The sequence below is a fragment of the Triturus cristatus genome, chromosome 10 (genome assembly GCF_964204655.1).
Source record: "Triturus cristatus chromosome 10, aTriCri1.1, whole genome shotgun sequence".
Taxonomy (NCBI): domain Eukaryota; kingdom Metazoa; phylum Chordata; class Amphibia; order Caudata; family Salamandridae; genus Triturus; species Triturus cristatus.
In genome coordinates, this window is record NC_140593.1 from 1,168,806,712 (window position 1) to 1,168,818,789 (window position 12,078).

The following is a 12,078-nucleotide window of genomic DNA, read 5'->3' on the forward strand; positions in this document are numbered from 1 at the left end:
GTCAATTTTGAGTTTTTAGAGTAGTGGAAGCAGAACGTCTTGGAAGTTTCAGCACAGGTCTAGCTGCTGCATGTTGCACCACCTGAAGTTTGTGAGGCATATTTTTGGAGGATCCTGCATAGAAACTGTTACAATAATTGAGTCTAGAAGTAATAAGAGTAAAATAAACTTTTTGTCTGTGAGCTAATTGGAGGAACTCAAAAAGCTTTCTTAGGGATTTGATTAAGTTAAAACATGTCCCAGCCATGGCAGGAGATTGAGGGCAGAAGACGAGTGAGGTTTAGAATGTCACTCCTAAGTTTCTTGCCACTTCCAGTATGGCAAGGGGGTACTGAGTTCGTTCAACATTGAATTGCGTTAAAGCAGTTGCCAAAAGTCAGGATCTCCATTTTGTCTGTGTTGCATTTTAAGTTGTTTTATTGCATTCACCTGGCATCTTCAGACAGACAGTTTTGGAAGTTAAGTTCTGTCTATCATCTGCATATGATGTCGTAGTGATTCCAAAAAAGCTATCAGGTAGATTAGGGGGCCAAATATATATTGAATAACACAGGGCTAAGAGATAAACCCTGCAAAACACCTCATGCCACCGGTCTGTCTATAGATAAGAAAGGTCCTAATGTGACTACTTGTCTCATACTCGCTAGGAAGCATTTAATCCAGGCCAATGATTTTTGGGAAAGGCCACAGTCCTTTATTCTTCTAAGAAGTATGTAGCGTGAGATGGTATCGAACGCGGCAGAGAGAACCAATAGGATCAGTGACGCATTATTTTCCACATTCAGGGACAGTTTTAGAGTGTCAGAAACTTGCAGCAGAGCAGATTCTGTAGAATATTTGAAATGAAAACCAGAATGCTGGGGATGAAGTACATCAGAAGTTTCCAGGCAGATTTTTCAAACACTTTAGTACTCGAAGCAGTGAGATGTGGTGAAAATTAGACAGTGTGTCAGGATCTGCAAGAGATTTTTCTGGAGGGGTTTCACCACTGCCAATTTCTAAACTGAGGGGATGTCAGCCATTGATAGTGAGGTATTGGGAATGTTATTGATAAACAGGTTCATAGTGTCAAAGACCTTGTGAAGAAAGTCAGTGGGCCAGGGGTCGTTGGGCAACCCAATGTACATACAAAACATCATCTGGTCAAGAAACTGCGAATGATACAACTTGATCATAGTGAATGCTTAACATGTTATCCATTTAAACCTTTCTGGGAGACTGGAAAACGAAACCGGAGTGAGAAAAAGGACGTACAAAGAGTATGAAAGTAACAGACGAACACGCACTCAGATAGTGCCATACATGTGAAAAAAATTGGTGCATCATGTAGATAAAGTTCATACATAGGTAGAAGAACAACGATAAATACAAACCTGTATGCCAATATCATAAACCATCTAGCACATTATTTAATCACACCACTACCAAAACAAAAAATACAGAGACCCCAGAATGTTCTGTTCTGCAGGAGAAAGCACACGCCTGTGATCAACCTCTTCAAAAGGGAGTTCCTGGACTTAAATATTTCAGCCCATGCAACGACTTCTGTTCTTCATTTTTACATTTTTACCATTCCTACCATATTCCGACCATTCTTAACTCACATCATTCCAAGTGGATAACATGCATTGGCAAAGCCAATTCTGTCTGCCATGTGAGAACTAGTGGCTTTGCCAATGTCTTTTAGCCAATGTTGTACAGCAGCTTGCATGCTGTTCAGCATAGCTAAAAGTTAGTGACATGTTTCTATGTTTGCTGCCTTGTACTGTGCAGCACACATAGAAACAGCAAATTACCATTGATTGGTTATGTGCAGGAAGGTGTTCCTTTCACACATAAACAATCAAAAAAATAAGTTTAGTAACTCCTGTGTGAGCATTTAGTAGCACAAATAGAAGTTTCAAAATGCCATGAATGATTGTTTATGTGCGGGAATAGAGAACTTCCTGCACATTAACAATCCTTTACACCAACGCAAACACACTTGCACTATGGGGCATAGGTTCCTTGCATTGATGCTAGGCAGTTGAACTCAGCACTAGGGGAAACACAGGCGTGTGTCGCATTCTTGTTAATAGGGCGCACCCCTGCATTTCCAGACTGGAAAAGCGTGGCGTTAGCAATGTTTGCTTAACACCACGCTTATTCATTCTGTTGTAAATATGCCCCATAGCTCCATAGGCTAACATTGGAATATTTTATTTAAGTATAAATATTGCTAGGAAGGGGCTATACATTCATTCAAAGGCTTAAAAGATTGGTAATAATAAATGACAACATGCCACTGTTGAATTTACCATAACTAATACAGACACTAAGTTATGGCCTGCATAGAGCAGATGTTTTCTGATGGGGGGAGCTCTGCAGCTGCAGAACACAGGTCAAAAAGGGGGCTAGGTAAATCTAACTGGGCTTCAAAGAAAGCAGGAAAGTAAGGCATGCCAGCCAGGTCTATCCCCCCTTCCTGCACCCCCAACCAGATGGCTGTCCAGGAATGGAATTTACAGAAGGTCTGGGGGGGTGGGATGGAAATGGAAATGAGCCACACTAGTAGGTTGGTTTAGCCAGGTCTTACTCTCCTAGAGAGGAATTCTCCATCTTGAATTTTAAAGTGCACTGCTTTGTGGGGCAAGACTATGCACCACTTTGGAGGATGCTGTCATGTGTTTGGGTGGAAACAGGCACCTCATTGGACAGTCTTACCCCCCTGCTTTTCTCATGAGATCATTGAATAAATATGCGAGAGCTGCAAAGCAATTCCGTTTTGCTGCCTGATATTACAAGAAGAAGGACTGCCCTGCTGGAACCCTGGTTGGCATCCCCGAAGGGTTGCAGTTGGAAGTGCAATCTGAAGGACTGCTTCTGCTGCACACTTGGAACTACAGCCCTAAGAATTACTTATAAAAGGATTAGGGACTGGACTTCCTGAAAGCAACAGGTGAAAAAAGCTTCCCTGCACCATCTCCCTCAAGAAGTCCCCAGCCTGGAAAGCATTCAGTAAACTTTTAAGGATTTGGCCAGGTGGATAGTGGGAATTATAGTTCCAAACTTCCAAGGACAATCTCAGAGACTCTAGTCCCTTGGATTTGTGTTTAGGACACTTTAAACCATGAAGAGGAACTTCAGGAAGACGTTCCAGACGTTTAGTTTGACTTTTGGAAAAAGTTCCATAAGATGACCGGCATGACAGCAAAAGTCAAGCCAGCTTACTTCAACAGCAACCAGGTCAGGATTTCAGGTTCATCCCTTTGAAAGCTCCGGAGCCCCAGGCTTCCAGGATTTGACCTGGGCCTTGCGAAGAAGCAACCCTATGATGTCACTGCCTGCTAAAGGGAACCGCATGGCACCAGGAGAAAATCCTCCAGAAACGTTTTGAAGTCCAAATATAAAACTTTGACCAGGGCCTCCAGCTTAGTGCTCAATCACAGTCAGCCTCAAACTTTGACTTTGTGCTGGTCAAGTATGACCAGATGTCCAGAGTTGGCACTATATGTTTTTAAGCACTAGAAAGTGGGTAATCTTTAAAAATGTTTATCTCTGGTTCTCTATATTTGGATTTTTTTAATTTTGGTGTCATTTTAAAGATGCCCTACTTGTATAAATTGATGTCTGATTGTTATTGGGTGCACTGTGTTACTTATTTAATGTGTTGGTGCTTTAATTGCTTTACATACCTGTCTCCTGAGTTAAGCCTGCCTGCTCGAAGCCAGCTACCAAGGGTTAAACCAGGGGCAAGTGTATTGAGAGCTTGTCTGGACGTTATATTGCGCTGGTGGCCTTATTGCTAGTGGTAGGTGCATACTTACCCCTACTAATAATCCACCTTCCAACACTAACATTTTACCAATCCAGAGTAATATTATGCAAAGATCTTGACTTGCAAGGGCATTTGGAAAACAATCACGTTCTCCAAGATCGAAAGCTGGGTTACAGAATGAGTAAGAGAACTGGAACAACTCTGACGCACTCAGAGTAGAATGTCATACCAAATGACTGAACGCAAGCAAGCCACTTCACACTCCTTGATGTCTGAGTGACGTAAACAATCTTAGAGCACTTTATGTTTTTCAAAATGCAAAACACGCAGGAAGGAGTTGGCAAAACAATGTTTAAAAGGACTGATTCATTCTTGACTTCATAAACCCTGAGGAATGGATTATGTCTCTCGTATTTTCCACTTGTAAGGTGCATCGGGACTCCTCCATGCTGCTGCTATTCCACCTTGACATGCTTCCAGTGACAAGAGCAAAGAGGAAATAATAGTTGTATTCTGAAACATATGCTATAATATCTTGCTTTTCATATGTTAAGGGTCGTATCGTAATTGACAACATCAAAACGCCTAAATCATAGAATATAAGTCTATAATGTTCCCAAATCCTTCCTATTATAATTGTCTGCATGTCTGGGTTGAACACAAAAATATCTCACAAACTAAGAATACATCAGAATTTTCAAATTTGATCTTATGATCCATGCATAAGTAAAGCGAGCCCATTCTCAGTTTTATCTTGTATATCGCGTCCTCTGCTCTTTCAAAGCCACAACACACAGAAGCTAATCAGAGAGTTGGTATGACACACTTTGATTTCTACAAGCTCACCTACCATGGTATACGAAACATGTTCAACGGATCACAGAGAGTGCAAAATCAGGCATTCAGGTGACCTCACTTTATCCAGTATGGAACTCTTTGAACTTTAATAACAAGCATTCAAAAGCCAGTCCGAGTGATTACATGGACTCAAAATGATCTTAAGTGATGAACCAACCAACTGGCTTACAGATATATCTTGAAAAGGGATTTGTTCAGGCTTGTTGTATTGGAACAGTCCTTGTATGCTGATAGATGTTTACCACTATCATGGGTGCCCCATCTGCTGTGATATCTGGATCATTGGTAAAACAAAATTGGTCTTAAGCAAACATGGATCATGTGTGTGGGCTATGACGTAGTCCTGTCTCCTGGACTTCTGCCTGCTTACACTGGGAGGGATGCCCAAATAGCTACCCTTCAGTGGTACTCAATGTAGTGCGTTTTTAGTTTTTAGTGATCGGGAGAGTGAACAGATCTTTTTACTTGTGTCACTGAAATGGTGCCTCCTGGCCCACTCTGCTAAAGGTCTCAGTTGTGCGCTTAGCTCACTCTTGGCATGTATTGGCTAGTGTGCACAGCTGAGATTTATGTGTAACTGTGGGAAGGTACAGTGCATCAGAAAATACTGCACATGGTTGCGTATGCACCCCGGGATACATGCATGCCTGTGAGAAGATACAGTGCATCAGAAGATAGCACACATGGTTTCATGAGCTTGTTGGGGTATGTATGTGCCTACAAGATGGTACAGTGCATCAGAAGATAGCTGGTGTGGCTGCTTTTGTGCATTGGGACTTAATTGTGCCTCTGAGGATGTACAGTGCATCAGGAAATAGCACACATGGTTACATGTACATGTGGGCTTGTGAGCTAGTACCACATGTAGGACGTGATGCACAATGCTGCATGGGCATTCTGGGATGCATGGCTGCCCATACGAGGGTGCAATGCATAAGAGGATACACACATGTGCATATGTGTGCACAGTAGTGTGCATGATTGCAATGGACACAACACATGGATGACATTGGGTTTCATTTTGGGAGGGCCAGGGCTTGATGGATTAGTAAAGAGAGATAGAGATTTCCCCTGGACAGATCAGTAGATTGATACATTCCTGAGAGCTGGGTGGGGCACACATTGGATGCAAGGCTTTTCGATGCAAGTCTTAGTGTCTCTGCTCTGAAAGGAGGCTGAGGCTATTTGGAAACCTTTTGATGAGCATATCACTGAGCCTGACATCCAGGTGTGAACTGCTCCTCAGTCCTGTGACCTGTGTTTGGGGCTATCAAGATTGGAAACTGCCCTGCTGTGATAGACTACTCCATGGAGGAAGAGCACAACAAAGAAGTGGGCACTTGAGAGTGGCTAACCCCCAAAAAATGAACTCAAACAAAAAGAGGGATTTTCAATCATGTGTGTCTGAAACTGGATTATAAAATGGGGAGCTTCTGACTCCCAAATTGTCAAACTGAAACTGTACATCAGTTTGCAGAAGCTCAGCAGAAGTTCTTCTTGTTATGACGGGGACTTGGAATTAAGGGTCTGAGTGTCTCCAAGGCTGGGTGAGGTGACATCACCCAAGAGAATCTAGATCATTTGTCTGGAAGACCATTTCTGCCTGGCCCAGGACCAATGGGTCATTTTGGGAAAAAGAGATTGTCTGTAGGGAGCAAGGTCAAGTAGGGGTCCTGTGAAGAAGATCCCAGCAGTGGAGTGTGATATTCTGGGCTATCGAGAACAGCCTGCTCTTCAGGTTACCTGCCTATGTGAACAGTATGTTAGGTGGGTTCCACGGAGAATACAAGACTGCTGTCGTGATTGGATAATCTGCCCATTTGCGTTGTGTGACACCATGATGCCAGAAGGGGGCAGTTGCTAAGAGAAATGGTCACCGATCCTGTGCCGTACTGCCATTAAGAAGGGGGTGTTGCTCTTGGTAGTACTGAGACCAAAATAGGGCTGATTCCTCATTGATGCTGCTAAATCCCATATGTCCGGGATGGGATCCATGAGAAGACTAAACACCGTCATTCAGTGAGTGCTATCAAGAACCTCTGCAAATCAGGAGGGGGCCAGAGTCCAGGATCAGGACCATTTCACTAGGACAGCGTGCAGTTGTAATTCCCAGCAGGTGGGGGATTCCAGAGTTGGTACCAATTTTCTCCTTCCTCAGTCTGGGAGCCACCAAAGCCCATCCAACAGAAGGAGATGATGGATGGAGCGCTGAAATTTTTCAAACACTCACCCCCAGTCACAGATCTGGGTTGAATCTATCACTGTTTTTTAGCTCACTTCGCCACCCCTGTTCAGACCCAGCTATATGCAAATCAGTCTTGACCCTGTGCCTCATGGGAACTGCCAAGCCAGGTCTTCCTTGTACTGGAAAAAAGCATCCTGGGCCACCAAAAGCCAGTCATGGGTGAAGAAGTGTTACCATCAAATCAGAGGGGAGCCATAAACATCTGCCGCACAGCCAACTATGCTCATCGTCAGGCCTGGAACACAAGCCCATGGACACTGAACTGCCATCCAAGTGAGTGCAGATAAAATACTGGGCCATTGGGCTCTGGGGGAAATTGTCCTGACTGACACATGCAGGGGTTAGGACACATGAACTTTTTATAAAAGCCCTCATTGAACTTCTAAGACTTGAACTCAGTAGCAATGCATCCATAGATGGGGAATTAGGACAGGAATTGCCATTTGGTAACATTAGCAGGGATGCCTTAAGATGGCTGTGTATATTCTTTGAAGTGTATTTTATTGTACTGTGTTAGAAATGGGGGTCTCTCGTTGCAAGGGCTTGCACCTTTGTCCAAATAGGAACCCTTCTTCCCAGTCAGGATAAGGGAGTTACCCTCCTAAAATAACCCCTGCTCACCCCCTCAGTAGCTTGGCACGAGCAGCAATGTTTATCTGTGAGGCAGTGTGTAAAGCATTTGCACATAACCCACAGTAATACAATGTAAGCACTACAAAAGGACACCACACCAGTTTGGAAAAATAGCCAATATTTGTATATCTTTAAGACAAGACCAAAAATGATAACAATCCACAATACAGTACCTACAAATCTACAGTTGTAAAAATAAGCTTTAAAAACAGTTCCTTGATGTCGATAGCTCAGTCCGGGGCTATCACAGCATTGTGAGCAAACAAATCCAAACAGTTCTGGCTGACCTCAGCATTGCGGGCCAGCTACGGTGTTGGGAAGACCCGCAAACAGCACCTTTTAGAAACGCAGGGCCCCAGCGACCTCTTCGCTGACTTTCTGAAAACATGGTGCCCGCAGGCGTGGGTTCCAGAGGTCGGTGCAGGAGTCGTCGGGGCCCTCACAGTCACACGCATTGCCGGTCGATCTCCTCTCTGTTGGGATCAGGAGCGGTGGCGTCGGCAGCTGTCGGTGTCAAGGTTCTGTCAAGGTACCTGAGTTGATTGTGCCTTTTCCACAGGAGCCGATGCTTGATCTCCACTCCTCCACTCCGCTACCGCGAGCTCAAAGGCTCACGAGCAGCAGAGAGGGGGAAAGGGGAATTGGACAGAAAAAAAGAAACAACACTGCGTCTTCTTCCTGGACTGGACTCGGATCTTGTCTTCCGATTCCTGCAACGAGAATTACTTAACAACAATTCTTACCACTCTCTCTACACTTATAGACATTGGCTTCTAACCTACTGTACCTGTCCTGACACTGTGTTTAGCCGCTCTCTGCTCGTGCTTAGTAGATACCTTCTAGTGGGTGTGTAGTGGAGTTGAAGGTGGGTACCACTCCTGCAAATAGAAACACATGTAAACCTAATCTACCTGATGTCCCTTCCACACCACCTCCCCCTAGAAGTCCGTCGTTACCTGTATTCTACCAGAAGATAGTGTGATTTTCTTTAAAATGTTCACCAAATACATTAGCGGACTAGTCTTTCTTCTACTTCCAGAGCGATGCAGAAAAACAAAGGTTGAAAGTTCAAATCATATATGTATATATATATATATATTATATATGCTCTGCTGCATCTCTTGCAAGGTCTCATGTAGTCCTTACTTGTTTCTTGCGACTTCTTTCTCTCTAGTTTATTTCTGAAAATGTTCTGGAGCTCTGAGTATTCTCAGCGATAGCGTATCTCTATTCTCTCTCTGCCGCTATGATTTCACCAACAGTGAGATTGACTTGTTTCTCTTTTAATTGATAGATAGTCACAATTGCCCTCTGTGGAATCCTGAGTTCACGAGAAATAGGAACAAATCAGCACTTACTTCCCAGCAGGGCAAGTTCAAGAATTGATTCTACCTTCTTCTTGTCCGCCGAGATGTTGTAGAACGAGAAGGGATTTGGACTCTTCACCTCATGCTGTGACTAGAAACTCGAACTGTACTCCTGAGGTGAGGTGAGGGAACAAATAACTGGAACCCAAAAGACTAGGGGCTGGGAAGGAACCTTAAGGGGAAGTAGGCTCTCTCTGAACTGACTGACTGAATCTTGACGGGGAATTCTACCTAGGAAATACGGAGCGGTAGGAAACTCCGTCTAGTCAAACCAATTTTGACGGTTGAAGTGCGCCGTGCTGAGGACGCGCTCGCGCACTTCAAAACTGGGAAAAGACTACACCGCTGCATGCACCTGAAAATAGCTGGAAAGCAGATGTACCAGCCAGCGGCCATCTTGGGGGTGGGGTGGTACCTGATTCTTAAGCGCTAAAGGATCGCAAGAAGGCAGTAAGCGATCGAACTGAAACCTTTCTACGCCTACCTACCCAAAGACCAGCCTGACTCCTAGGGTGTATGTAAAATGTCGGAAATCTAGCTGCGCCTGCCACAGCCCTGACAGTACCTCCCACCAAAACCCCCTCCCTAACCCCTTTGGGCTTAGTGGGGTGTGTGCGGTGAAAATCTCTCAGCAAACGTGGAGCATGGATATTGGATTGGGGCTCCCAAGATCTCTCTTCTGGACCGCAACCTTTCCAATCTACGAGATAGAAAATTTGCCCTCCTTGAACTTTAGAGTCGAGTATTCTTTTCACCTCAAATTCCTCCTGCCCTTGTACCAAAACTGGGGAAGGTGAATTTCTGGACCTAACCCCTTTTGGACTACACTGAAGCAAGGAAACATGAAAAACTGGATGTATCCTCAACCTAGGAGGAAGACATAACTTCACACTGACTGGATTCACCATTCTGTCTACCTGAAAGGGACCCATGTACCTCGGCTGAAACTTTCTATTCCCCTTCAGACGTAAATTTCTAGTAGACAACCAGACTAGATCTCCCTTCTTGTACACAGGATTTGGACGTCTCTTCTTGTCAGCCTGCTTCTTGTAGGAAATCTTAGCCTGAGGCAGATTTCTAGAAGCTAATTGATAGGCCTTATGTAAATCCTGAACCACTGTCTCCACGGCAGGAACATCACTAGACTCTTTGTCTACCCAAGCGTTTGGATGACGACCAGAATTTAAATAAAACGGAGAGTAACCTGTGGAAGCATGCTCAGCATTGTTATAAGCGAACTCTGCCGCCCAAATCAGGTCTGGCCAATCTCCCTCCTGGTCCATCAAGAACAGGCGCAGGAATTGCTCCAGCTCCTGATTCACTCTCTCGGTCTGTCCATCAGTCTCAGGATGGAAACTGGAAGACAGACGAGAGTCTACACCCAATCTTTTCAAAAAGGATCTCCAAAAACGAGAGACAAACTGAGGACCCCTGTCAGAGATTACGACCTTTGGAATTCCGTGGGCCTTGACAATGTGCTGTGTGAACAGTTTGGACAGCTGTGTAGCATTAGGGAGGGCCTTTAAAGGGATAAAGTGACTCATCTTAGAAAAAAGGTCCACCACAACCCAAATGACAGATAGACCCTCACTGGAAGTTAGATCCACTATGAAATCCATTGAAATAGTATGCCACGGGTACGGGGCAGGGGGCAATGGCTGCAATAACCCTTGGGGAGCCCTTCTAAGTGTCTTTCCCTTGATACAAGACTCGCAAGTAGCTACATACTGCCGCACCTGAGCTTCCATTGCTGGCCACCAAAACTCTCTTCGAATCAGTTCTGTAGTTTTCTTCACTCCCTTGTGCCCGGCCAGCATATTGTCATGAAAGTGTTCAATGATTTGTTCTTGCAACTCCCGACTAGACACGAACAACTTGTCTTGGTAGACGGGTCTTCCATCCTTGACTTGATATTCCTTCCCTTTAGCTGTCCAACCTCTAACTTCTTCCAGAGACCGCAAGTTTGGTAACTTCTGTTCTATGTCGGAGTAGGAGAGTGTTCCGATTATCCGTTCTGCTGGAATTATGACTCCTTCTTCTGCAGTCTTGTTGTCAGCGCTCACATTTAGGCGAGATAAGGCATCTGCCTTCCCATTTGCCGATCCAGGTTTGTAAGTTAAAACAAAGTCGTAATCTGCAAAAAATAGAGACCATCTCAATTGGCGTGGGGTCAAGGTACGGGCAGATTTCAAACACTGGAGATTCCGATGATCAGTAAATACCGTCACCACATGCCTTGCTCCCAGCAAATAATGTCTCCATTCAGTGAAGGCATCCTTGACTGCCAACAGTTCCTTATCGGCAATGGGATAATTGATTTCAGCCGCAGACAACTTCCTAGAGCGAAAAGCTACTGGATGTAGCTGACCTGTCTGCTTATGGCGCTGGGAAAAAACCCCTCCGATGGCCAAATCGGAGGCATCTGCTTCCACAAAAAATGGTTCTCCCGGATCCGGATGGAGTAAGACTGGAGATGATACAAAGATTTTCTTGAGCTCGTTAAATGCTAATTCCGTTTCTGCATTCCACTCAAATTTGGTCTTCTTCCTCAATAATCTCGTGAGTGGACAAACTCGCTCAGAAAAGTTGATGATAAATCGCCTATAAAAATTGGCGAATCCAAGGAAACTCTGTACTTCCTTTACTGAACGCGGAGAGGGCCACTCCTTGATTGCTCGCACCTTAGACTCATCCATCGAAACTCCATCTGAGGACAACACAAATCCCAAAAACTCAACTTGAGTCGTGTGAAAAACACACTTCTCCAGTTTGACAAAAAGTTGATTTTCAAGCAATTTCTTCAAAATGGATCTGACGTGCTGGATATGTTCTTCCTCGCTGGCTGAGAATATGAGGATATCATCTATGTAAACCACTGCGAAGCGATCTAAAAATTCTCGCAAAACATCATTCAAAAAATGCTGGAATGCAGCCGGAGCATTGCATAAGCCAAATGGCATGACTTGGTACTCAAATAAACCAAAACGGGTACGAAAGGCGGTTTTCCACTCTTCGCCTTCAGCCATGCGTACCAAATGGTAAGCCCCTCTCAAATCCAATTTAGAGTAAACTTTCGCTCCTTTCACCTGGTCCAACAGCTCCGAAATCAAGGGGAGCGGATATCGGTTCTTCTTGGTAACCAAGTTAAGGGCGCGGTAGTCTATGCAAGTCCTTAATTGGCCATCTTTCTTAGGGATGATAAAAAGTGGGGACGAAAC

The 12,078-nt window shown here is 44.5% G+C and overlaps 1 pseudogene; it reads left to right on the forward strand.

Annotated features, from left to right (window-relative positions):
- LOC146796873 (extracellular calcium-sensing receptor-like) overlaps positions 1-12,078 on the forward strand; it is a 125,741-nt pseudogene that overhangs the window by 106,048 nt on the left and 7,615 nt on the right.